The following is a 27295-nucleotide window of genomic DNA, read 5'->3' on the forward strand; positions in this document are numbered from 1 at the left end:
AATTGAAGGGCTAATTCCTGATGTTAATTGAGTAAAAATCTGGAATATCTTCACTGCAAACCAATAGAGAGATAATCAGGTGTTCATACCTGCTCAACCTCCATTGCCTGCCCCAATGTGTTTACATTCAAGAACACAGATCCTGAGAAGAGATCATCGGCTTGATGAAATCCTCTAGCGAAATGTGGCTGGTAGCTCCCTGAGTTGCCAGTGCTGGTGCTTTCAGGACATTGCAAATTAAATGGATGCTTTAGCAGCTAGGCCACATTAGTGATGTCTAGCACTTTGTTAGCTGCTCCAAACAGGTCTTGGGTTGTGCAGTAATTCCTCCGACACCAGAACATCAGACAAATGAATAAGAATTCATACATGTGTATACACGTCTCCTGTGAAGAGACCATTAAGCTAATATGAATAGTCAAGAATACTGGAAAGTGCATTTACCATTTCCTAACTTTGTTAATAACTTTTAAAGCAAGCAGTCTGTCCTTATGCCTCTACATAAACTCATCAGAAATTTACCCTTATTTTCCATAGCAACACTCATTATTGCTGTTAATTTCATGTTTCTCTGAATAGGACATTCAGAAATGATATCTTCAGTTTTCTTCTGCTTCCACAATTTTCACTTTTTTGACAAATTCAGTAAGGAGAAATGTGATTAACTACTATTGAACAGACCTGAGAGAAAGGAAATAACATTATCATTTTAATGTCATTTGCAAACTTCACATTCTTCCTACTGTTTTTTTTTCTTCATCTCCTCCCCTTGTGGAAGAGCCTTGGGCAAATCAAAGGGGATAGGGCTCATCCATCCGGCAACATATTACCTTCTACTTCAATGTCTAAAAACAGTGGATCTATTAAACATATGACAGAATATATTTTCTACATATGCAGTTAATGTGCTTATACTGTACCGAAAAAATACTACCTTATTCCTGCACCTTACACCTACCTAAGCTATCACTGATTCAAAACTTAATTTTGAAACAGATGAGCATGACTATATATAATATAATCTTCATGTGATTTAATATTGGGAAAAAAACTCTATTTTACAGCCAATTATGAAAGATTTTTGGAGTGAAATGTTACAATTTAGGTCCTTGTCAGTAACTACGTGATCTTGTGTCACAGGGTAGCATTCTTCAATAGACTTTATTGAGGAAGAACTAAGGAATTAAGTCTGTATTTGTTGGACTTCTGCAAGATTGCATTAAATCTAGATACATGGAAAAGATACATTTGTTTAATAAGAAAAAAAGATGAGGCAAGTGCATCACTTGAAAGTATACTCACATACAGAAATCTGTAACACCTAGGAAGGTGTGTAATTGTATCTCACAGCAGTTTTACCAGGGGATAAAGACTAGGCTCAATAAATGTGAAATCATGGTTGCTGCATGTCTGGGTGAGACAGTGGGAACTGGGTGGTGTTAACACACAAATAACAAAACTCAGAAAAAAGAAGTATGATGGATCCCAGAGCAAATGACTGAAAGCATCCTCTAAGATGATCATTAGCAAATAAGAGATGTTCCAAAGAAATGTTGTTGAGTAAAGTCCTGAAACTGTGTCATCCATCGTGAATGTAATCATGATATGGAGCTAAGATGTCATGTAAGGATAGCTGTCTCACGCGGCTCCTGGGGAAAAGGGTGTTCATGTGTTTTCATTGAACGATCTCAAAACTATAGAGGGAAATCAATGGGGTCTGTGGGAAGGACCTTCCTGCCTGTTGTAGTCAGAAGGCTCACCATGAATAAATTAGATCTTGTTAATACTTTTTCTCAGAATGATACTTGCAGAGGGGAGCACATAGCTGATGGGAAAACAAATGATTAGAGATTACTAAGTACGTCTTCACTGAGATAGAAGATTGTTATAAATATGTTTCTTGTAGCTATTGTAGTTACTGCACTGATCCCAGGAAGTGGTGGTTGGACAAAAGCATGCCTAGTAACGGACGGTAAAGCACTCGTTTAAGCACTCAAAGTGAAAGCAAATCCACCATCACTTGGTAAGGTATTTTGGTGGTCACTGGTGGACTAGGTCGTTTTATTTCTTTTGACAGGCAAAGAAATTCTCATTCTCTGTTTTAGGACTCTACGCAGTAGAAGTTTACATAGCAAAATATTTATAGTTGCATACAGAATTCAGTTTTTGAGACATTACATAAAACTTCACATCTCAGAGCGCCAGTCATTGGAGTTAACAAGGGATTATGATGCATGATGAAATTTTCATTACCAGTATGAACAACCATGGAGTCATCATGGGATCTGATATTGCTCTTGTGTGCTGGGCTCCTTTGCAGACATATACCTCCTACAAAACAAAAGTTTTCCTTCCTGTTGTACAGTAAAGCAGATTTAGGGACTTAAATTATATGATGTGTAGTAGGCTGTGGTGTCCAGCTCTTGAAAGCAATGCACATCTGTACCAGAACATTCCTCAATCACCACAGCAGCGTTGGCAGATGCAGATTAAACTTGCAGCAAAATGCTGTGACATTTCTAAATGTAAATGTTTTTAAAACATTTATTTCTTGAGAATATTTCCCTCCTAATTACCCCTTTGGGATGAAGGAGTCTATTCACTTCTGCGTTCTTGTTCTGCCATGAGATAATATTTGCCCTATTAAAAAAAATCAGATTCTCCCATATCAGTGATTTTTCATGAGTGTTTGGATCAGGGATTTCTGTATCTACTCATGAATCATCTGGTCCTGCTGACACCAGAGAGGAGTTACTAAACTGGAAGAGCAATAGCAATAGCTCACTCATAAATATCTACTTTCCTATAAACGTAGCCAACAACAATGGTGCATCCCGCTTCTTGCCCATTCAGCAGGTAGGCTACCTCTTCTGAAGGCTGATTGCCCAGCAGAGCTGTTGTCTGCCATGGTAAGAATTTTCTCTTTCACTGGTGGAACAAGGTCACTTCCACTGCACCCTTGTTCAAGGCCCTCATGAATGGTAATCTTGTGTTCAAATATATTTGCGCCTCTGTGCACTCAGGGCAAGAATCAGCCACTTGCTGCTATCTCTAGCCTGAGTCCTAAAATTAAATCCTATCATGGCAAAAATTTTATTTTACAGCTACATGATTTAACACTGCAAATGCCTTGGATATTGCTGTTTCCAATTTAATGTAAGAATTTCTTCCAGCTTTCATTTATTTATTTTTAACAAAGACAATAGCCCTCTTTGCATCTCCTGCTGTCAGCATGTAGTTCCATCCTGTCCCAAACTAACCTGCTTTCTCCTGTACCATGCTCTTTAAAAATTGTACACAGATGTCCCTGTGTACATACTTCTATTTTTTTTTTATTTTAAAAGGCTTTTTTGCCTCTTAAGGGGCAAAGGCTTTGAAAACAAAATAAACTGAATGAAGTTTTAGAACATTATTAAAAAAATATAACAAACAAACAATCAAGCAATGCTGCAAGGCTTGCTGCAGATGGCTGGGAGCAGCACCTCATTTTTCATTATAGAGGGTGGCTGGTAACTTTATTTTTCTTGGCCCTGAGAAAGATCAAGCATTCCTTAAGCCGTGTAAATATCCAGCTATGTCTCACTTAGTGCAAGATGAGCATATACATTAGTGGCTTTTCATCGGACGCATGCTAGCTGCCTTAAGACTAAGGTTTCGGGGGAGGGAGGGGGAGAAGGGGTAAAAAAGTTCATGGGAATGTATCCAATCCCATCCCTTCCCAAAGTGGTTCATGTAAAATTTTGTTAACAAGGTATTTGTGCTGTCTTCAGAGCAAAACATCAGGGATCATTATAAATGTAGAAACTGCTGTTTCATCTAATACCTCGTCACCAACTGTGGCTGTATGATGAACTTCAAAGACAGACGTGGCTGACCCAGGCCACCCACAGAGAAAGTTTATCCCTAACTCTTACTAGTTAAGGATGCATATGGGATCTAAAGCACTGGGAATTTTTCCTTGGAGTCCACAAGCCTATTCACCTTGCTCCTGAGAGTTGTCTTGTCAGAGGCACAGAAACTACAAGCAGATAGAGCACTCAGGAAGTGAGCTTAAATCATTGTTTCAGAAAACAGTTGCAAATAAGGCATTGAAAACACATGCTGCACTGACAAACCATAGAGCTGTCATTGTTAAATGATATCACAGCTGGTGAAGAGGAATTCTTCTCTGGTGGGCAGAAATACTCCTCCTGACTAATTCTGTGGATACATTCCTCCTCACTGTTGTTCATTGTCTTGACTTGAGCTGTCTTTCCAGTTTGTGGTGCAAGCTTCAGATTTCTGTTCCTTGTAAAAAACACAGAAAACAAATTAAGAAAATAAAAAATTACCAACACCAGATTTTTCCACAATACTTTGTAAAAAGATCTTTTTGAAAGGGATTGAAAACATGTTGACTTGCAATTTCAAGTTAATATCTATTCTTCTGGAAAAGAAGTGTCTGAATCTCCTAGGCATCTCTGCAAATCTCACCTTCTCACTAAATGTAATTGTAAAAATCAAATCTGACTGCTTGGCACTTCTTACTTCTTAGTATTCCAAGAAAAATATTATCTGAATAAAAGGACAGGAATCAGAAAGCACTTCAGAACATCTGGTTGAATATTAACATCCATATTTTGCAAAGCAAGGAAATTTCAATGTTCTTGACCAGTTTCAGGATACAGGGAAAATATAACTTTTTCTTACATTTTTTCTAAGCATTTGATAATTTAGTCCAACAAAGTAGTTATTTGTTTGGCATAGATTCCCTTTGTAATCTTTTGGCTTTGTGTTCAGCAAAACTTAAGATACAGACAGCTTTTAGTGTAAATAACAGTATAAGGGTCCTGGAGGGACCATTCTTGCCTTTCAAGCAACATTTTTTTAGAATGAGGATAAAACATGCTCAAGTGTAAAACACAGATCTTTAGGTTTTATTATTCTTTTAAAGAAGACTCTGAAAATATTATAACTTGAGAAAAGACACCTCTTTCATTTAACTCATGAGCTCTTTTTATTTTCTGAACTTAGTCAATTTGAAAAATAAAACAAAACCCAAAGTTTTTTTTAAAAAGGACAAAATGTTTTGACAGTTCAAAAAATCCTTTATTATATTTCAATATTTCAAAATTCATTCCTTCTTTCAGCTAAAAGTATTCACCTAAATTGCCTACAAATGCATTTTGTGGCCTACAAATCCAGTCATTGAAAACCAACTCTTGGCACATGTATAATTACGTGATTATTTTCCCATAGTAGAAAGACCATATATTCCCTGATACACCTCTAATCTAAATCTGTTGATTAATAAATACCATTCACATTATTTGATCTAGAACCTTCTTGCAGCAGTTTAGGAGAAGTGCAAAGAGGTAAAACATAGCCTTTCCACTTTTTGTTTTTATTCCATCTACCTACCGGCAGCTGAATGCCTACTTTCATCTTGGATGGTACAAGGAATCATAGAATGGTTTGGATTGGAAGGGACCATAAAGATAATGCAGTTCAAACCCTCCTGCCTTGGGAAGACACAGCTTCCAGTGGACCAGGTTGCTCAAAGCCTTATCCAAGCTGGCTCCAGGTTTGGGGCATCCACAACATCTCTGGGCAACATGTGCCAGTGCCTCAGCATCCTTAAGGTGAAAAATTTCTTCCTTGTATCTAATGTAAATCTACCATCTTTCAGTTTAAAGCCATTATCTCTTGTCCTATCACTACACGCCTTTGTAAAAATCCCCTCTTCCCTTTCTTGTAGGCCTCCTGTAGGTACTGGAATGCTGCTTCAAGGTGTCCCTAAAGCCTTCCCTCCTCCAGTCTGAAAAATCCCAACTGCCACAGCCTTTTTTCATAGGAGACATGTTTCAGCCCTCTGTGTCTTCGTGGCCCTCGTCTGGACCTGCTCCAACAGTTCCTTATCCTTATGCTAGGGATCCCAGAGCTGACTGCAGTTGCACACATTTTCCTGAAGGTGCATGATTGCCAAAGCCAGGGAGACAGGTTCACCTGAACAAAAATTGTGTACACAAACCCAATGTTGGCAGCGGTCAGTAAAAGCAGATAAGGCACAGGTCCAATCACGGACCCACCGTTACCCGCATGGAATGAATCTTAGCTCATGCCTCAGCTCAGTCATACATTGTGCAGACCAGCTCTCCCTTGGCTATCGCCTGGGCGTGGTTTGTAGGTGGCATGCACTGAGGGTATTTCTCAATGCCAGGTGGACAAGTTCATTCCCCTGGCAGGGCAGGGAGGAGGATGTAGGTCTGTGGACTCAAACACAACTTTCCATTTGGTCATGAGGAGAGGCAATGGATATTTTAGTTACTGTGGGTGCACCCACCATGCCAAGTCCTTTCCTCAAAAATAATTAATAGTCTTTGTTTCTGTAACTACCGTATGAATCTAGGAGTAACTAATTCCCACAAGTAGCTGCAGTGAGTTTTTAACACCATGACCTGGTTTTTACCATTACAGCCTTTTTCAGTAAGGACCTACATTTAAACTGAGAAGTCCCAACTCAGGTAGTACAAACTGTTGTTTTCCTTTAATTCAGGAGAAATAAAAAAATCCCACAATGCAACAGACAGGAAGGGAAAATAATATATATCTCCTGCTTTAGGATCTTAAGGATCACAATTGTATTGGACTGAGGGTTTTGCAGTCTTGCATCAGAAGTTTCATTACTAATCATTATATTTCAGGTTGCCTTGCCCTGGATTCAGACTCCTGGGTCCTACGTCTTGCAAGAAAAGATGGCATAAATAAGACAAGCCATAGTCCACAAACATTTGTTATTAACATCTTCTTTGTCCTTTCCCTATGGTAACTACACACGTGTGCAAGGAGCCATACTGACAGAGTTGTAAATAAGCTGAGTGGGAAGCTGACAGGAGGATAATTTCACACAAGGGACGTAGAAAAGGACACAGATCATAACCAGGAGCAGGAAGCAAAGGGGGAGGACCCATGACTGAAATAGCAACACCAACAACAGGAGGCGTTTAACAGCCCTGACAACATAACATCAATAGTGATAAAATAAATATTCATACTGCATCTCTGTTTCCATTTCCATACTATATAACTCTTCTTGCTTAGTATTTGAAAGCTGAAGTGTTTTGTTAGTAATCAGTAGAATGAGGAGAACTAAAGTAAACCTGTTTGGCAAGAAAACTCACTTGAAAAAAAAAAAAAAAAGTGAAAACAAAGCAACTTCCCAAGCAGAGAGAGAAAGAGACAGAGAGAATAATTGAAGTCAACTGAGAAGTCTCCAAGGGGGAAAGAAAAAAAGGGAAGACTTAATTATGCACTAGTTTCTTTCCTAGCATGTTTCTTGACTTGGCACAGCTGGAAAATCGAAAGCTTACTGCCAAAATATCTAATTTGCCTCACATGGTCCTAGTCCTCACAAAGTTTTGTGCATGTGTTTTTTTCTCTCACTTTGTGTGATTACACACTAAGATAAAATAATGAACTCACAAGATAAATACTGGTACTGGTAGCTGTCTGGATTTTCAGCCTAGCAGGCAAGGTATCTGCAAGGAACCACAGGGGACTTTTTGAACATAAGCTGGACCTCTCAGCCAACTGTAAGCAGCAATTTTTGAAACTGTCTCTTGGTTGAGGACACTCCTGTCAGTTCCCAGGTCCACTTACTGTATTGCAGTGACAAACTGTTCTGAGAACAGGCTTCTACTGAAGGAGGTGCAATAGAGTTAAAAACAGTTTTGTTTCATGAACTAGTAAGATTCTCTTTGTGACCTGCAAATAATGAGCTTTCTATATTGTCAGTTCTATGATAGGACTGTAAAAGGATAGTTTAGGATAGAAACAGGTCGATTCACCCATGAAAATACTGACCACATTAATTCAATATTTAAATAGAAATTATATATTTAAATCAGGAATGGACAACAGCTTTGAAAGAAGCTGGAAAACTATATGTGATAAAGCTGACAGATTTCTAGTCACTGCGACTAGGACAATATTTGCTGCCCAACTAGTTTGCACATGTTTAATGAGATTTTTCTCAGATTCAGTTCCATTTTACATATAACTTTCTGTGACTTCACTTCCTTTTTTTCCTAAATTCTGTTTAGTTCTGACGAAGAATATTTTAGGCTGTTACAGTTAAAATAAAAATGTCCTCATACATATATATTTAGACTTGTAAAGACAGTCATCTGTCATTCTGCCGCTATGACATAAATAAAAATACAGTTTCCAGCTAGTAAAAACTAACATAGCCCTTATCATATCAACACAGATCTTAACATGATGGAACACTTCAGGGATTTGCAAACCAGCCCTTGGCCCCACATAAATAGTTCTGGCACTTTGTCAGATTTCCTATCGAAGAGTCATGGCACTGCCCTTGCATATGACCAAAGGTTTTGTGGTTTGCAGACCAGTCTGAATATGGTTACCCTACTGTATCTTTAAAAGACTCCCTCCACAGTAACAGATAGATAGTTTTTATACGTAAGAGTCATGACAGTTTAGCGTTCAGCCAGTAAAGGGTTCCTTTCCTTGGGGAATGAGGATTTTGGTGGCATGCCAAAGTACTTACCATGCAAGTGTGTTGTGCTTAACTTGGCCGCTTAGTCTGCTATCTATTTTCCAAGCTGGTTCTCTACATGAGGTGATAGCCTCCGCCTTGTTGTGGTTTCTTATGCCAGCTAGAAGAGCTGTGGAACACAGCTCCAACATTCACAAAGTGATTTGGTGCAAAAATGCTGAAAGAAAGGACTGAACTTTATCTTGAGAGGACTGCTCATAGATAATGATCCTGGGAACATGTAGGACACAACAACTGGGGCCATGGCACCGTAGACAGGTATCTTTAAGACAAAGGAAAGCATGTTAGAAGCCCTGCAGGCAGTGCAGGCTGGCAAGAATACATCAAACATTGTTCTGGGCACAAGTACAAATCATGCTTATGAGAATTAGGAAGATTGTTCAGTGCTACCAAAATGCTCTTTGAGGCACAACACACAGGCTTCTCCCTCCCTCTACTAATGTTTTAAGAGTCTTTTCTTTTTACTGGCTTGCTGAATGGTATCTGCACCATTGACAAACATTTTAAAACACAGGAAAGGCTAGTCAAAGTTCTTTTTCCAACAATTACTAATGCCTTTGGTAATCATATTTGGTTTTGAAGTTCTTTAGAGAAGACTTTCCCACCATTATTTGTGACTTTTCTTTATCCTCTATCATGTGATTGTTTTATTGCAGGAACATGGGATTACCGTATTATGCATAGCACCTCCCACCAACACTTGGCTTAAGATGGTTATTTTGTTCATATTTTCCTTTTATGTTTCTCAGTCTTCTCTGGCTTTTTTCCCTTCAGCTCTGGGAACAATGATGGAACTAAACTGTGGAGAAGCGTAATGAAATATGAAATTTGGTGACAGAATAAAATGTGATAAAAAACAGTTTTAAGATTTTCAATAATCCATTCTTTTAGAAGTTCACAGTCCCACAGGAGTGGTACAACATAGATTGGTCAAAATATATCAGTCAAAAGAGCATCAGGATTGCTTTTGGTACCCTGTAAATGGTAGTAGATTAGAGCTTTACCTGTTTACATTTTGCAGCACAATGATCAAACACTATAAAAAGCTGAGTTTATCAGCTCCTCATAGCCTCAAAAAGACATTCATGAGAATGTTTTTGCACATGGGCACATAAGACACAATAAAAACACTTTTACCTGGTAGGAGTGATCTTTTTAGGCTATAAATGAGACAACCTCTGTAGAGCAGAGTAGTATCATTTCTTAAAATATTTAACACAGACAGATAATTGAGATATCCAAAAGCTTGGCCCCTTTTTTCCCCTAACTTGAATGGTAATATTACCTCTTCACACAACATTACTGCAGATTTAATTCATCTCAGCCAGCAAAAGAACTTACCAGAATAACAGAGGGGCAGGCTACATTAGCAACATGATTTACTTGTTTCTTATGTCTTGACAACTTCATTCAGATTGTATGTCATCCCATACCAATCATTGCAGTAAAGTCAGTTTGCTTCTCCTGAAATGTATCTGGTAAGGAGAAGCAAGAGGTGCTTTGAAGGGTAAAGAGACAAATATTCCATTTTTTTGTTGAAGCCTTGAATCATTTTTCCTCCTCTTTCAGAAGCCCTGTCCCCCAACAGAAGGAAGAATGTGAAGGTGATACAAGACATACCCATCTGTGACTTCTCTCACTCCATGGAATTAGCCAGGTTTAAAATATAAGACAAGTTTAAAAACTTACAGTTTGAGAACACCACAGAGACTATGAACTTGGAAGTGTCTAATGATGAAGGTACTTCCAAAATAGGAGCTAAAAGATGCAAGGAGTTCTAGTCTGAGTCTATTTCAAATAAAACAAGAAACAAAACCCACAACCAAACAAACAATAAACTCCAAGAAGAATAGTTCTTCAACACTAAATGAAGTCTGCGTCTATCTGTCTAACTGTGTGCTTCAGATACCAAGCAGTGACATATAACAGTCTTTGACTTTGCCTAAAAGCATAATGGAGAGACAATAATGAAATTGGCATTTTGCAGATTTCAGTTAGAAATCGAGGGGCCTACGAAGAGTTCCAGAAAATAGACAAAGGGACTTGGGCTGTTGCATGGACCACATCCTTGGGTTTTGTTTGTTTGTGTTTGAGTCCTATTGATAGGAACCTCTTGGATCATTCACCCTGTGTATGGGTGGCTGGAGAGGTTTCCTGACTCATTTGCCAAAACACAAGAGTGGTGAAGTCTACAGTTTCTAGAGAACGATCATCTCTTACTGTGTATGAAACCTGACTCTTGGCTCCATCAAAGTGAATGGGATTTCTGCCACTGGCTCTGATGGGCTAGGACTTAGCCCTAATTATTTTCATAGTTCCCAGCACACTGGTGTTCCGCAGGTAAGTCCTTCAGACAGTAATTCAATGAAAAGTAGTGTATTTTACCAGAAGTGCCTGCAGTCTTGTGTTCAAAACTTAAGTGCTTAAAATAAAAACTTGAATCACTTGAATCACAAAAATAGCAAAACATGAAACAACTTAAATAGGATTTCTTCTGAGAACCTTCTGGTAAAGAGTTTCTTTGTATATCATTCTGACAATTAGAGTTATTTCCAAGCACACTCCTAGGATGCTCCAAAAATAACTAAGAGATTTAAAAGATTGTACAGTTTACTTACCATAATGATGTTAATTGTGTATTTTTCTACTCAGGGATGTCCATGCATTAAGGAGCTGACCCTAGAAATACTAGCACACAGGGCAGGACTTTGTATTCGCTGTTTTCTCAGGCAAAAGAAAATGCATTTCCATTCCTTCTGTAACAAAACAATATGCAAAAAAAGGTGTTATTTCCAGTAAAACTTACATTATGAAACATGATTGTATATTAAAAATTACACGCATGATTCCTCAAAATTTTTGCAGGCTTTTTGGTTAAAAATTATGTCAACAAAATGTTAAACTTTCCTTTCAGGACAACATTATTAATGCAGCTTTACTTGATGTTTTTTAAATGGTTGTTGACAATGAAAATAATATTTTTAAAGAAAGATCATTTTTGATGAAACAATACAAGCAGGTCTGTTCAGCACTCTAAGATATTTTTATCATCATTAACTTCTTTTTAACAGTGAAAGTGAGTCTCAAAACAATTAGGACTGAATTATCTTCAAGTTAATTGCATTTCTGATCCTCTATGATGTCATCTTGGAACTGTCTTAGGCTTTGTTATATTCTTAGACAGAAAGTGTGCGACTTGCCTTGCCTAGTCTATGCTTGAAACTCAATATTCACCAAGTTATGGATAACAAAGGTTCCATTTAATTGCAGTTCTTGTTAGTTAAAACACTCTTTTCCTAGTTTTTCAGGTGGCACTACAGCGTTTGTCCCTCCTGGAATGCAGCAGTATCCCCAGGTAGGAATCGGGGATGGTGACTTCAGGGCAGGCTTCAATTTATTAAACTAAAGGCTTTATCAAGAGGTCCTCCCTCCTGGCTGACAAGGCCTGACTCACTAAGAATGAGGATAAACAGCAAAAATCTATCATAAAACCACCAAACTTACTTTCTTCATCAGCAATCACTCATCTTATGTGTGACGTCTCTGTTGGGACTAGACCTTACTGTGGAGTTCCCTTTTCTGTGCAGTTTGCTGAGGGGGAGTAATTATGTTTATTTTAACATCAACACCATCACTTTCCAGACTAGCTCCTGAATCAATCAGTGTTTCAGCAGTCCGGGGAATATGAAAAGTCAGCTGCTCTACTTTATAAATACAGAAAACATTTTAAATATTTATTCAAGATTATATTCTACTTACACAACATGCTTCAAATTGTTCAGTAACATAGCTCATACTTGTTTCTGAGAACAAGGATCAAACCTACAATTCAATAGCAAGAATATTATCTGGTTTTCCTGTATTGAAATGTACACAGAACAGAGCATATCTAACAGTGATGGACTATGATATAAATGCCATATAAATATGTTTTTTAAGGAAAGGGATTAAAAGGCCACCAGTTTGACTTCAAGAGTAATTTTTACTTCAAAATATGATTTCTATCCCGTTAATAGAGAATTCAGGCTCTAGATAGCACAATAAAGTGCTATGTGCATAGTTCACACGTAACAGGTATATTATTCTAAATTTCCTGGATGAGACATGTTTCTTCATCCAAAATGTTTGTATTCAGATGGAAAAAAAAAAGAAATTTATTAAATCTGACATAACTGAAGTCCACAAAATCTATTCCCCACTGCTCTATTCACACATTCATTCCCATATTACAATGTTTCGCCCTCCTCTGGAGAGGGGGAGAATATTCACTCGAAGTTCTAAACATGTGAAAAGTGTATACTAGTGAAATTTTTATGTACATTTAATTGGAGAACAGTTGAAAAACTAATCTGAATGTACAATATTTGGAACTTCGAATGCAGTGGGTTAACCACAAATAACATGTAATTCATACTGCGCGAAACCTGTCAAATACACTCTAAAATGCTTTGTTGAAATTTGGCTTTTAAAAGTAATATTACCTTTAAACTTGAATGTAGGGTTCTGCTAAGGATTTTCAGAATAACCAGACAGACAACGTAATGTAACATAACATAACGTAGCATTAACCAGATTCTCCAGTTTGGGTCCTTCTTATTTGAAGAGACAGCCTATAACTATGTGGGAGTATGCACTGGGTTTGAGAAAGGCTAAAATTCCAAGTAAGAGGATAAAATTCAACTGACGATAAAAATGACACTGCTGTTTTTTTCCTTCAGCCTTTCAACTGTAGGTTTTCCCATTGCTAGGACCCTCAAATGTCTAAACTAAGTACTCCTTAAGTCCTATTCAGTGCTATGGAAGCCCTCAAATGTGAACTCGAGAACCCTGCTCATAAATCCGGCCCATTCTTTTGCAGTGGTATACAATGACAGTGACAGCGGCACCCCTGTTGACTGAAACAAAGAAGTGCATACCATTCTGTACACAAAGGAAATCATAAAGATTAGCTGTGTTTGTACAAAATTTCAAGATGCTATCACAAGCCCACTATAAAATACAGGAGGCTGGCTTACAAAAAACTTCTCTTTCTGGTACTCCATGGAGCTATGTAAAATAGAAAACAAATGTATTCTGATCATGTTTGATTCTTTAATTCAAACTTTAGCTGTGTGACTGAGTAGGTCTGGGCAGATGCAACTCATGAGTGAATGAGTGATCCTGCTCTTGCACCTTTGAAGTTAAACTCAAAAGCAGTGGCAATCTGTCCATTTTCTCCAACAGACTTCCTTAAGTGATCTTTTCTCATCTACTTTTGTAGCCTAACTTTTACAACCAGCACTTTGTGGACCAGGCACAGCAGGTCACTGCTGATGATAGGTAAATTTTACAGGAAAAGTGGAACTTTTTGACAGAGTCTCGATCTCTCCTTAATCAAGGAAAGATACTTCCCTGCGCTCTATCTCCTAGAACGCACACCTCAGCTTAGCCACGATCTCAGGATGTCATATTATAGAGCCATGTGATGGCATACAGAGAGGCGACACCAGAGCAATTCACCTCCTCGAAAATCTCTTTCAGTTCCCATGACACGAGGTCAGACGAAGGCAGAAAGCTTCAGAAAACACCCATTAGGGTGTTCATTCAGACAGGGCACAATCCTAAGGTGTTAAGGGAGTTTTTATTTGGCTAGTACTCAGTCAAATTTCTGTTTATCCTGAGAACTCAGGATTTTTTGTACCCTGAAAGAAAAATCTTAAGAACTAAAATAGGAACAGAGACTGATAATTACTTTCACCTCATTCATTCCGTCACTAGTGTGTCAGAAAAAACAATGCAGACCAATGCACTTCTCAAAATATGTCTCCTTCATGCAAGTTTGTTAATTTTATTATTCATCCAGGTAAATTATTGCAGTTTTAGATTAGAAAGGTGAAAGGAGAAATGATAGCCCAGTTAGGCTGAGCCACAGTGGGAAATTCTGTGAAGAACTCTGTAAGAAATCAGGGAATATATCTTGAAACTAATAATTATTTTACTGCAGAGCACTTCTGTTCCGACCAAGGATCAGACAGTTTCAACAATCTATGTTGTACTAGGGATAAACCTAGCCTCAAAAATCCTGTAAGAAATGTGCAAATGAAAGACAATTTTAAACTGGACAAGATGGTAAGAAACACACTGTAAAAAACGCTCTATCTTGACTGATGAATGGTCAAAGTTATCTAAGATGTCTCCTTCACAGCTACTTTAAGTTGTTTTTACAGTACATTTAAAACGTACCATTAATACATTTAAAGTTTCATTGGCAGCTTGTGTTGGATGATAATATGGATAGGGACTGAAGATAAAATGTAAGCAAGAGACCAAAAAATACATATACCCACTAAAACCGAAACTCTGTGCCTCTTGTGGGAGTTGCTGCAGGGCTAATTTATTTACACCAGTATTTTATTTCAAACAATAGTTCACACTAGTCATCTCAGAACGTTCCCATAACTGAATGCCGTGGCAGGGAAAGTAGAGACATCACAACATCAGGAGCAACATGAGGCTGAGTCAGTGCAATCTGGGTTCTGAACCATCACCCATCTCATTCTGCCTGAATGCACGGATGAGCCAGAAGAAAATGCAATTCTGCAAATAGGAAAGCTTGCAGAACTGGGCCATTAATATCACAAAAGTCAGTTAATTGCTGCATAGGCCAACAAAGAGGCAAGATGGTAATTCAGCCAGCCACTGGAGCAGGGCCAAGGTGCAGGGAGGATGCAGAGTGCTGCCTCCTCTGAAGAAGCTGAGATGCACAGCTGTCAGCATCAGGTCTGTTGGAAAGGGGAAAGCGGATACCTCACAGGAACTGTGGGGTCAGCACTTCAGGGCTGAACCTAACCATGATTGATTTTTGCTTTCTTGCAGAACCGTTGTTGCTTGTGCTCAGAAATAAAACCTCCCAATAAGAGCAGAAAAAAATTCCTTGTGAGGCAGCCTAATTACTGTTAAAGGCTTTAGGTGTGTTGTGAGACTGTCTTTCTAGTTTGAAGTTGTATTTCTGAGTAGAATTGTGGACTTAAATTTCTTTTATTTCTCAGTTAGGGGGGAACTCTAGTCTAGCCTGCCCTCTAGTGCTGTCTGGAGCCAAGGATCTGGCTCCTAATGTGAACACAAAAAGAAATCTTGGCATGCCATTGGGTATGTGGCACTATAACCAGAATGTTTTGAATGTTGTACAAGCAGTAGTCTGTCATATATGCCCTAATAAATGCTTTGTAATGTCAATTTACTATTGAAAGGGAAGAAAAATACCAAGTTTTTTTCTATCTGGAATCATTGAAACATTGCATATAAATATAACAAGGTCACGATTTAAGAGGAACAGGGGTCTCCTTTTTCACTAAGATATAGTTTTGAAAGCCAACTCCCTGCATATATCCCATATGTGGCCCCACTGGTTTGACAGAAACAGAAATACATAATTTTTCCCCTGCTCTTATGTCAAGGATGACAAAATATTTGTGCACATCTAACCCAAAAATGATAGCACAAAAATCTTTATATAATTCAGCTGGAATACACATCAGTGAAAGGGGGATCTTGATTAACAATAACTTGAGGTTTCAGTGCTAAGACTGTGGGTGTTCGTAGCAGCATATAGATCTGGTACTATGGCAATGAGAAGAGTGACAACGAAACCAGCTAACTGGATGAGGAAATTTTTAAAACCTGGGGGTACGAATGCACACATTAATACACTAATCTGTCAAATTTTCAAAGGGCAGCTGGGATGAAAAATGCTTTTCCCAAAAAGAAGTCCTTTACTTCTGTTTTGTAAAAGCATTTTCACTGAGTTATAAATATTTTTCTTTTTCTATTTCCTTATCAGTATTTATAGAAATTATTTGAATGAAAAGATTAGTTTTGATTTTTGATTGTAGGTCTTTTAGTATAATGAAAACGTACTTGAAACCAACAAATGAACGCTGATCAATTCAGCTGTAGTTTTACTAGTGGTTTATTATATTTATATAATTCTTAATACAAAGTCATATGTATACATATATAGGTATCAAATGCTTCTGAAAATATAAACTGGACCCGCTTTAAATAATTTGAACTAAAATCAGCTTCAAAGTCTGTCCTTTTAAGAAGTTTTTTGGACCATCTGAAGAAAGACAGACAGTTTTCAGTTTCTGCAAGGGAAACAAACTAGCACACACAGTCACTCATTCAGGGGACGCTGCCTATCCTGGTTCTTCTGCTCATATTTCAAGATCCAGAATAATTACTTTGCCTTTTTACTAGCCAGACTAGTGAAATTCACACAAAAATCCTCTGTTTAACCTCATTTTCATACAAGAAATGAAAATACCTTAAAATACGTAGAACTGATCATCCTCAGTCTGTGCGCTGTGTTTGGCAGATGGTGGTCCATGGGTAGGACCTGAGCCAGGGACTGTCGGGATCCCAGGCACAGATCCTTTCCCAGCAGGGTCCATTACAACTCACGACCACCCACAGCTTCCCAGTACTGTCCACTTTTGAGGGTCTCAGCCTGTTCCCACACTTCATAATGCAAGTCAGCTCGTACACCCCCTAAAATGCCTTTCAGGCAAGCAAAGTTGTGTTAGAATTTCTTCTGCTAACTCATTTTGACCGAAAGGTGCTTAGGAGTGTTCACAAAAACAAATGTCAGGAGGAGGAGATGAGAGCAGCTCCTGCAGAGGAGCAGCACAGCCTTCGGTCAACACAACTGCAAGAGGAGAAGAAGGCATGCCCACAGCAGGGAATGGGGCCAACAGCTCCAGGACCTCAATGTCTTTCTTCTAACGTGGGGCCCAAAACTGAACACAGTATTTGAGGTGTGGCCTCACTAGTGCTGAGCACAGGGGCAGAATCATGTCCCAGGTCCTGCTGGCCACGCCATTTCTAATACAAGCCAAGATGCTGTTGGCCTTCTTGGCCACCTGGGCACACTGCTGGCTGATATTCAGTTGGCTGTTGACTGATACCCCAAGGTCCTTCTCTGCCAGACAACTTCCCAGTCACTTTTCCCCAAGACTGTAAAGCTGAACCGGGTTTTTGTGTCCCAAGTGCAGGGCTCTACACTCGGCCTTGTTAAACGTCCCATTGGCCTCAGCCCATCAATCCATCCTGTTCAGATCCCTTTGGAGAGCCTCCCTACCCTCCAGCAGATCGACACTTCCTCCCAGTTTAGTGTCATCTGCAAACTTACTTAGGGTACATTAGGTACCTTCTTCCAGGTCATTTATAAAGGTATTGAACAGGACTGGATCCGGCACTGAGGCCCTGGGAGACATCACTTGTGACTGGCCTCCAGCTGGAATTAACTCCATTTACTACCACTCTTCAGGTCTGGCCATCCAGCCAGTTTTTAACCCAGCAGAGGGTGTGCCTCTCCAGGCCAGTGGTAGGCAGTTTCTCAACTAGGAAACTGAGAGATACTGTGTCAGAGGCTTTACTAAAGTCCAGGCACACTGTATCCACAGCCTTTCCCTCATCCATCAAGTGGGTAACCTTGTCATAGAAGGCGATCAGGTTAGTTTGGCAGGACCTGCCTGTCATGAACCCCTTTTGACTGGGCCTGATCACCCATTTATCTTGTATGTGCTGGGTGATAGCACTCGAGATCATCTGTTGCATGACCTTCCCCCACACTGAAGTCAGACTGACAGGCCTGGAGTTTACTGGATCCTCTCTCTGACCCTTCTTGTAAATGGGTGTAACCTCTGCCAGTCTCCAGTCCAATGGCTCTTCTCTAGGCAGCCAGAACTGCTGGTAGATGATGGGAACAGGTTTGACAAGCATCTCCAGGGGAGATGGCCAGGGGAATGCCCTTCTTCTGCCATGACAAGTGGAGAGAATAATACCAGAAGGTGGAAGCTCTGTCTAACCCTGTGTTTAACAGTTTTCTTGTGGAGATGGATCTGTCATATTTTTTAGTAAGGACAGTAAGCCAGATAAACAAGCCTTCAGTAGATAAGATATAGGTTTTCTGAGTATTTAAGTTGTTGCAGCTTTTCCACAGGAAACATTAATTTTCCCCAGTCACTTGTCTGCTTACAGTGGCCAAGCTACAGTGTTTGAGACATAGCATGTACTAGGCGTAATATGTAGTTTGGCGTTCCCATTGTGTCTGAGCAGCAAAACAATAAGGTTTTTCATCCTTCCTGTAAAACATCTCCTTGAGTGTAAGCAAAAGTCAGAGCTCAGTCCCTCTGGAGGAAGGATTATACATATGTGGAAAATATATGGAACAGCTCCTCTCCCCTTCCATATACACACATGGCCAATGGCTTGTGCCATTGATCCTCCTGGAGAAGTACAAAAGTCCCTGCTAGTCACTAACATGGCTGTGCAAAATACTACAGAGAGCTGGCAAACCTGAAAATGGCCAAATCCATCATCTGCAAATTTCCTCCTCCCAGAACTAACACTGACAGCACACCAACTTTTACTATTTCTTTCCCTAAGGCATTTCTGCAGCCTATGGGATTTTTTTTCCCCATATAAACTACTACCCACTCTCTTTTAAAAGCAATATACATGTATCATTGAGTGCTTCTGAACTCTGGGTATCTGAAGGAGGGAAGAAGAAAATACCAATTAGTTGAAAAAACAATCGCCTAGTGATGTAAGTTGATTCCAGCTATCACTTTTCACTAATTCTGACAAAAATAACTTAAAAATAATAATTTCCTCAGTACTAACCCCAGGAATTTAAAAATCATAACTTCGGAACTCAGAACACTGGCTAAAGCTCCATGAGACTTTTAAAAATACCGGGTTTTTTTTGTCATAGCTGTGGACATACAGACTTTCACTGTTTTTTCTGCAGCTAAGTGGTCCAGGAATGTACCCTTGCTTTAACATAAGCCTACATTCTGACCACAGCATATAATTTAGGGGCCAAGTCTTTAATCATCAAACTGATAATAATTTTGAAAACATTAACAAAACTGTCTTTTTCTGCCTTTCTGTATTTCACACATCCCACAGAGACCATTAAAGCTGCTGACTTGAGAGGTACTTGGGAAAATTCTCAGAGCATATTGCTAACTGGTTCTCTATTCCAGCAAGTTTCTGTAAGGCACATCTCTGTGATTCTTTGTCGCTATCCTTTTACTCCTCCTTTCCAGAAGACATTTTCAAAGCAGACTTTTCTACTTCTCTATTTGTTTTCTTGAATCTTAGATCATTATTTGCATTCTCCTGCTTTCCTTGGGCAATAGGCAGATCTGAAGCCAGATTTTAAATAATGGAGCATAACATCAAGATCAAATTTCCATGTCTATGTGGCATGTTGTATTGAAAAAAAATAGGGCTAATAGGAGTCTTATAATTTAAGTAATGAAAATCAGCCAAAAGACAGAAGAATTAGGGGAGGAAATGGGTCTATCAGTGTTACCTTGAAATTTAATCTTGAATGTTGGCTGCCCTTCTGTCACAGTAATATAATCAGATAAGGCTGTGAAAATAGAGATAGCAATTAGCATTTTTAACTTGGAATACATGAACAAGTAATTCAATAATAGAAATATATTCAGGCTTGTATCTATTTGTGCAGAATATGACAGGAGATTAACTATGTCGTAGGTTTCTTTGTTGTAACTGAGAGGTATTCATAATAATGGAAAGACTGTGCTATTTTATCTGACAGAAAATGTTCATCTGATTTCTCCTGTGCCTAGGTAACAGCAGTATTTTATGTATAAAGATCACCTCTTTGACCCTGAAGTAAAACAGATACATGGTATCATTTGCTCACTTATTCAAAAGCAGACATGCTCATAGGGGTAGTTCAGCAGAGCCGAGTACAAAATTCCTTTACACATTGAATAAATCTCCATCAATGTCACAGCAATTATTTTTACGTGCTTTGGCAAAAAAAAAAAGAGGAGCTTTGCAGTGAGAACATTATAAAATTTATATGTATAGGAGTATATAAGTATTTTATATTTCTATATTACATATAGAAATATATCTATATAAAAATAATATTTTCTGCATTAAAACTCCTCCCTTGCAGCTCAGACACCTCTGTACCTGAATAGCATTCACATAAATTCAACTGCCATCTCTTGTAGATATTCTCTGCTCTGATTTGTCTCCTTTGCCGAATTGGACAAATCTAAAATATTTTGTCTCATCTCAAGATACTTCTTTGATACCTCCTTGTAGAATGCCACTTACCAGTTTCAACATAGCAAGAAAACTGTATCTGCCTATTCAGCGCACCTCAGCTGTTCAGTGCCCTGTCATCCTGGCCTACCTTTCAGGCTCTTGGCTTGAATCTTCAAGTTAGACATCCTTTTGCATCCTCTGTTGCTGAGGTGCTTGTTATGCCTGGAAAAGCATTCCTTTATTTACCTAAACCTTTTTCTTCTCAGTTGTGGGTATTGCAACGCAATGTTCTCCGAGAATGTAAGACTTCTGCATTCTTGCTTCCCCATCAGTGTATGCCGACCTGTGGGAAACTTTCCAGCACCCCACTGCCTTCACATCCTTTACAAGATGCTGCCTTCCTTCTCTTCCACTTGTGATCCTTTGTCACAGAATTCATTGTTCTAAGCCAATGTCAGGCACTGACTTTCTTCTCCTTCTGTGGCTGTATGGCTCCTAGCACAATGGACTTGGGTCTTTGGTCAAACCTTCCCAGCATCATGGTGGCACCAACTAGAAATTGCAATGGCAACAAACCCATAAGAGGATGGCTTTCAAATTTCTCATCTGCCAGAACAACTGATGTGGGAAGATCCCTAAAGACATGCAGAGTTTCAACTGGCATGGACTGGCACCTGCTGGCACAGCCATATGGCTGCCAGTCCCTTAGAGGTGCTTCCTGACCCCACACCACCCTAGGACATGGGAAGCCAAACTCAAGGGAGAAGCCAACATGAAAGCTGCAGTGATGGTGCAGAATAAGCGATGCTGGAAGAACATGCAGGGCTGGACTCCTTTCCCGTTTGTGGTTTGATTACATGTAGTATCTTTACACGACACTAAAATCCTTTAAAGCCTTTGCTGAGGCTCTATTTAACATCCACATTTAATTAACTCAACTGTGCACTGAGACAGAATAGAAAAGGAGACCTTTCCAGCTGTCAGTGAGAAATAGACTGACTTCTCTATTTGTGAAGCAGTTGTTCTCATCTTGTCCTCAAACCCTCTTCCTGAATTTAAACATTAAAAGAAAACATTTCTTAAAGCAATTCAAATGGAGTTTTCCTGTTTTTTCAGCAAACACAGCTTCAAAGTCACAATTTATCATTGACGAGCCCTATATCAGGTTTGGCTTTGCTCCACTGTGCTTGCCTGACAAGCAGTCAAAGAGCTGGGGGAAGGAAGGGGATTGATTTTTATTTTAATTTTTGAAGTTCATGCTTAATTTTGGGTAAACCTTTGGCTCAGCAGAAAGCATGGGAATAGAAAGCATACATCAAAACATCTGAAGAACTATACCTCTTCTTCTGCTTAATTCTTCTCTACCCTTAAAATTACTTACAGCATTTGTGTCTTAAAGAGAAGCATCGCATATGTGGAAGTGAAACCCACAGATAAATCATTGCAATATTATGATGTGCTAAAATCAAGCTTCAAACCTAGAAAGTCCAGGTATGATAACCATGGCCTTACTGTCAGGGTCTTAAAAGTGCAGCATAACCTCGTTAACAAGATTCTTTGCTCCGCAGTTCTTGGCAGAAGCCACACCTCATTTATCTATCCAGTTCCTGGCAGATCAAATAGATGTTAGAAATAAGAGATGATGCAGAATAACAGAGAGTGGACACAAAGCTGACAGATCTCTGAGGAGGCAAGCTGGCAGGCAAAAAAATGCAATGCACAATAAAGCAGTTCAAGCAAAACCTGCCCTGGCGTCTCTGAGCATCTTGCCCATCATACATCTCAGGAGTCTGAGTATCCTTGGAAAAGATGAAGTTTGAAGGTCCAGCTGTAGTGATGCCACACAGGTTACTGCACTCCATCAGTCCCCTGTCACCACCTGCCTTTACACATGAACAATGCCACTCTGCCAAAGCCTGCTTTGAACATTCTTTGAACATTGTAACACTCCAAGCAAGCACATATTTGGTCACGAGTATCACTTATTTGAGCTGTTCAGCCCATGGACTTCTCTTTATGCCACTAAAGTATATGTCAGATGCAATGTCCTGTATGCTAGCTCCCACATTCTGTACTGGCAGTCCCTGTGAGCGGCTCCCTCTGAGTAGGATTGGTGCAGAACCATAGAGCTGATCAAGAAGGTTGCATGGAAATAAATTATTCTCATGAAAGGAAGAACAGCGATAACTATGATGACAGATCTATCAGGGAAGAAATACTTGTTTTCTTAGAGTATTTTTCCCCTGAATGGAGGTCATTTGCTTCAACTTCACATATCTACATTCACACCACCTCTCTCTTAAGCAATTAAAGCACTTTAAAGAAGAATGACAAAGTGAAAAGAAAACACACAGCATACAGCCCTATGGTTTCAAGGCAGCTACCTGCTAAAATCAAAATTTAAGTCAAAACATCAAGGGCAGCTGTTTAGCCACTGTAAGTAAATGCTGGCATAAGTAGCTAGTATAGGTAGACTTACACTGACCGTGTCATCTCAGGAGCTGAGTAAGCAAAGACAGCAAGTGGGATGCAACTGATTCACAAGAATGAGACATTTGTGAATACAAGAAGAAAGTTTGCTGTGTCCTTACCTCCACCTGGAGATAAGGAACTCTCTTCCAAAAGGCATCAGTCTACTTCAAAACACATTCTTGCTCTCAAAAGCAAAACTCAAGAAGTAATTCCCTGAAAGCTTCAGGAGCTTGCAAAAGAAAGTTCTTTGAATGTATTCACAAATCCTTCTTGTAACAAAAGAAATAGAAAGTTGGTCAATCCAAAACACAGAGAGCAGTTTCTCATAACCCTTTTTTAAACAGTAACACAGCTGAAATACATAAGTAGATTAACAGCTGTGCATTGCTTTCCAGTAGGGAGCAGTTATGTGAAGGTGACATTAAAACCAGTGAAGGTTCAGCATTGCATTCAAATTTCCAGAAGTGATCGCTAGAAGACAGGAAACAATAATGTTTTAAGAGATCTATGAAAGAATCATTGTTCTAGTGTTTCTCCACATTAAATCATGCATTTCTCAGGGCATTTGTAGACTCCAAACTATCCCAAACTTCTAAGAATTTCAGCCCGCAGTCAGTATGGTAAAATTTCAGTTCCCCAAGAGGCCATGTCACAGGGTACTTTTTGTTAAAACAAATATACTATTACATACTTTTCCTTCACAAAACAAAAGCAATTGTTGTTCCAAAAAGATCCACAACATTTGTCTCAGGCACTAAAAGGTACATGACAGTAGCTCAGTTGTAATAGCCCTTCACTATAGTGAAACTTGCACCCACACAGTTAATAGAGTTCAGGGTTTTTTTCAGCCTGTGTCTGTCAATGGGTCACAGTCAATGTTGCTTGAAAACTTGTGCAAAACTTAGCGTATGAAAGTGTTATTTTTACAGAGGAAGCTGAGTGCTGAAAAACTAGCCTGCTTAAAATAATGAAATGGAAATACAAGTAGTCATTTAAAGGTCAAGCTTTTCAATGTATTAATGTGCCGTACAGTGGACCAGTGTAAAAAGTTTCATTATTTATTTATCTCAATGTTCAGAGGCAAGAAAAAGAATCATCTCTTCTCAGCTCCAGGGACTCAGCACTCAAATTACGAGAATAAAATAAAGCACAAGTAGTTGAATACTCTCGAAGGTCATCACAATTTCCGCCTCCATGCTTTAAATACAGATGGCAAAAATCCTATGCAGACGTAACACCTTTCTGTCTGCTCCCCTTAAAACACCTTCTGGCTTACAGACCCTATTTAGACCCTTCGCCAGTCTATTAAAAGTGCTACGTGATCTTAGTTGCACTAAAACCAGTAAGAGTGTTACTCTACTTCACACTTAGAGTGAAAAAAACCTCATTTCCTATGGAGGGATTTTCAAAGGTGCCCAAGGGCTGGATCTACAAAGTGATTTTAAGATCATAAGTCAAATTTCCCAACACAGCTCACGTCCACAAAGGGACTGAATTCACAGAGTGTTTAAACTCAGCTTTGCAGAGCTCTCTTCCACAGAATCCATAGATTTGGATCTGATGCTCTCAGGTAACACAGGAGGAGAGTTGTCAAAGTGGGAATAGGTCTCAGCAAAGTCAACATGTTGAAAAGAGCCTCCAGAGTAGGAAAATACTGGGGACAGAACAGTTTAAGCTCTGACACCTTCAGGACATAGGACCAGGCCTGCATAGGAATGTGACCAGAATGGCTAACCACTGCCGTAGTTGTGAGTCCAAAAACCAAGTTCAACTCCTATGGACACAACAGTGCTGAGTAGGCAGGGACTTCTCCAATGCTATACCATTTCTGACAGTGCTTTTCCATCCTGCTCACTCTTGAGGCTTAGTCCAACAAACATGTTGTGAGAAAGATGGAAACCTGCAGTCTGTTCTGCTGACGATTCCACTGCATGTAGATAAACTTTTTTGGTCCAGACAAAACCCAAAATTTAAACGTCCTTTTTACTTTTTATATTCTAGGTCTAGCTCGTGACCATCACACACAATGAGTGAAAACTTGAGAATTAACTTGAGAAGAGTTCAAAGATTATACTTCTGCAATGCTAGGATGGAAATTTGGAAGGATGGTGAAAGTATCCATATTATTCTCTTTGTGCCTTGACCACCTGCAGCTGTTGACAAATGAGCAACAGAGACCAGTATCACGTGGCTAGGCCTGAGTTGTTTTCTCTCACTGACCTTAAAGGCTACATGGACAATTCCCCCACTATAAAAATGGAAGGGAAAAACACGTCAATATTTTAATCTTTGTTTTTCATTAGAGATGACAACAGCAGAATTCTATGCTCTTTCAAATGTAAAATACTCTTCAGAGGTAGTGTCACTACCTCCGAAATAAGATTTGAAATAAGATTTCAAACTTAAAAATGATGCAGCCCTCCCAGTGCAGATTACGTTTATTAATGCCTCCAAATTCATCAGTTTCATAGTCAGCTGATAATCTTTCCAAACCTTATCAACTAGTTTAAAAACACCCATTATAAAAATAACCATACTGTGCAGAAAGAAAATATTTCTTTCATCAGACTGATGAAAAGAAAATAAAAGATTAAAATATACATAGTATAATAACAATAACAGTTACAATAACAGTTACAATAACAATTATTTAGCACAATTCAACAATCCAGTGTAAATGACCTGAAACACTAGTCTCAACATCCATCAAGAATTATCTGTTTTTAAGAGACTCATCATTCCTTAAAGGAGTTAATTCTCCCACAGAGGAACAATTTTAAACAATTTTAAAACCCAGATTCCATTTGCCTAGGTTCATCCTAAGAATCTATCAGATTTTTATTGAAGGTTCTCAAGGTTAAAATGCAGTCATGACAGGATGAGATTCCTTGACACAGGAGGAACCTCAAGTATCACCAGATGCTGTGGTTCACCTCAGATCCATATCACCCTGCATCCCACTGTCCCCAGGGAACAGAAGAGAAAGGGATTTAACTCGTTAACTTAGGTCATAAGATGAATTACAACATTAAAGTAACTTTTTTTCTCTTCCATAACTCTGGAGGATATGTAAAGCGATTACATATTACAGAATTCCATGCCACACTCATGAAAAGTTAGATAAAGTATCCTGAAGTGTTCCAGGATAATTAACTCTACATGTAGATAGTGATAAAGATTTTTGACAGGTTGAATAACCCTCTTCATATAATTTCCTTTATACATTTTCTGAAGCGGGGAGTGTAAGGCAAGAGGCAAAGCTCTAGTAGAAGCCCTTGGTTAAGGTCAGACTAAATTGTGTAAAGACCTGTAGAAGGGAGCTAAAATAAATGGGAGAAGGGAGGCAACAAGGACCCTAAAGGCAGGAGGAGAACCCTCAGGGCTCGGCAGACCTTGATTAGCCTGGGCGTGTTTGGCACTTTGGGCAGGCATAGGATAGATGTTTTTTTGAAACATGAACAATATTTCAGTGCCGAGTTCTGACAAAGCAGTGCCAGCTGAAAATTCACAACAGGCAATCAAAAAGGGTCAAGTCTGATATGAAACAGCATTGTGGAGACGCAGAGATTTTAGTCAGAATTACTACATTTCATGTTTTAATCCACAGACACTGTAAAAAACAAGAGATTGAATTTTATACAAATTTGCTGAGTAAGTTCTATTTCAAGGCCTTTTCAAGAGCCACTGAGCGGTATCTAATGGAACTGTTATTACTCTTATGTGGCTTAAAACCATGAAGAGTGGAACAGTTTGGAAGTGTGAGAGCTTCCCAGATAGGCTTCTTTTCCCTTAGGGGATGACTAATCAGCATTCACATGACACCAGATTTAAAGGGTCATGAATCAAGGTGCACTATTACAATTGCACTGAATACTCGGCCATTTTCACCCAAAAGGTAGCTCATGTTCTTTCCCTATTTTCCCAGACCTGCCATTGAATGGAATTGTGTCTCAAGCAATAGTGTTGCTATGAGGCATGCTCACTACGTAGCAAACATAATTCCTCTGTCTGATCATCTGAAGGTTTTTTTATCTGTCTGCCAGGAAGATGTCAGTCCTGCAGAGGATAAAACCTGTGCATTAATTTCATTTATGCTTTGCCCGTTGCAATACAAGGAAATTAACGGGTGGATGAAGTGCTTAGGGACATGGTTTAAGGGAGTGTTACGAATGGTTGGACTTGATC

General features: G+C 39.1%; 1 long non-coding RNA gene across 7 annotated transcripts in view; it reads right to left on the reverse strand.

Moving 5' to 3' along the window:
• Positions 1-838: 838 nt before the first annotated feature.
• LOC128850557 (uncharacterized) overlaps positions 839-27295 on the reverse strand; it is an 80187-nt gene continuing 53730 nt past the window's right edge. For 2 of the 7 annotated variants that reach the window (XR_008447999.1, XR_008448001.1), the window contains exons 2-7: positions 19923-19982; positions 11179-11313; positions 9902-10035; positions 9231-9359; positions 8552-8822; positions 839-4287 (exon numbers count right to left, since the gene is read on the reverse strand). This is a non-coding gene — a long non-coding RNA (uncharacterized LOC128850557). Of the gene's footprint in view, positions 4288-8551; positions 8823-9230; positions 9360-9901; positions 10036-11178; positions 11317-19922; positions 19983-27295 lie in introns of all 7 variants that reach the window. The other 5 variants (XR_008447997.1, XR_008447998.1, XR_008448003.1 and 2 more) reach the window with 4 other exon arrangements.

The sequence above is a fragment of the Cuculus canorus genome, chromosome Z, assembly GCF_017976375.1.
Source record: "Cuculus canorus isolate bCucCan1 chromosome Z, bCucCan1.pri, whole genome shotgun sequence".
NCBI lineage: Eukaryota > Metazoa > Chordata > Aves > Cuculiformes > Cuculidae > Cuculus > Cuculus canorus.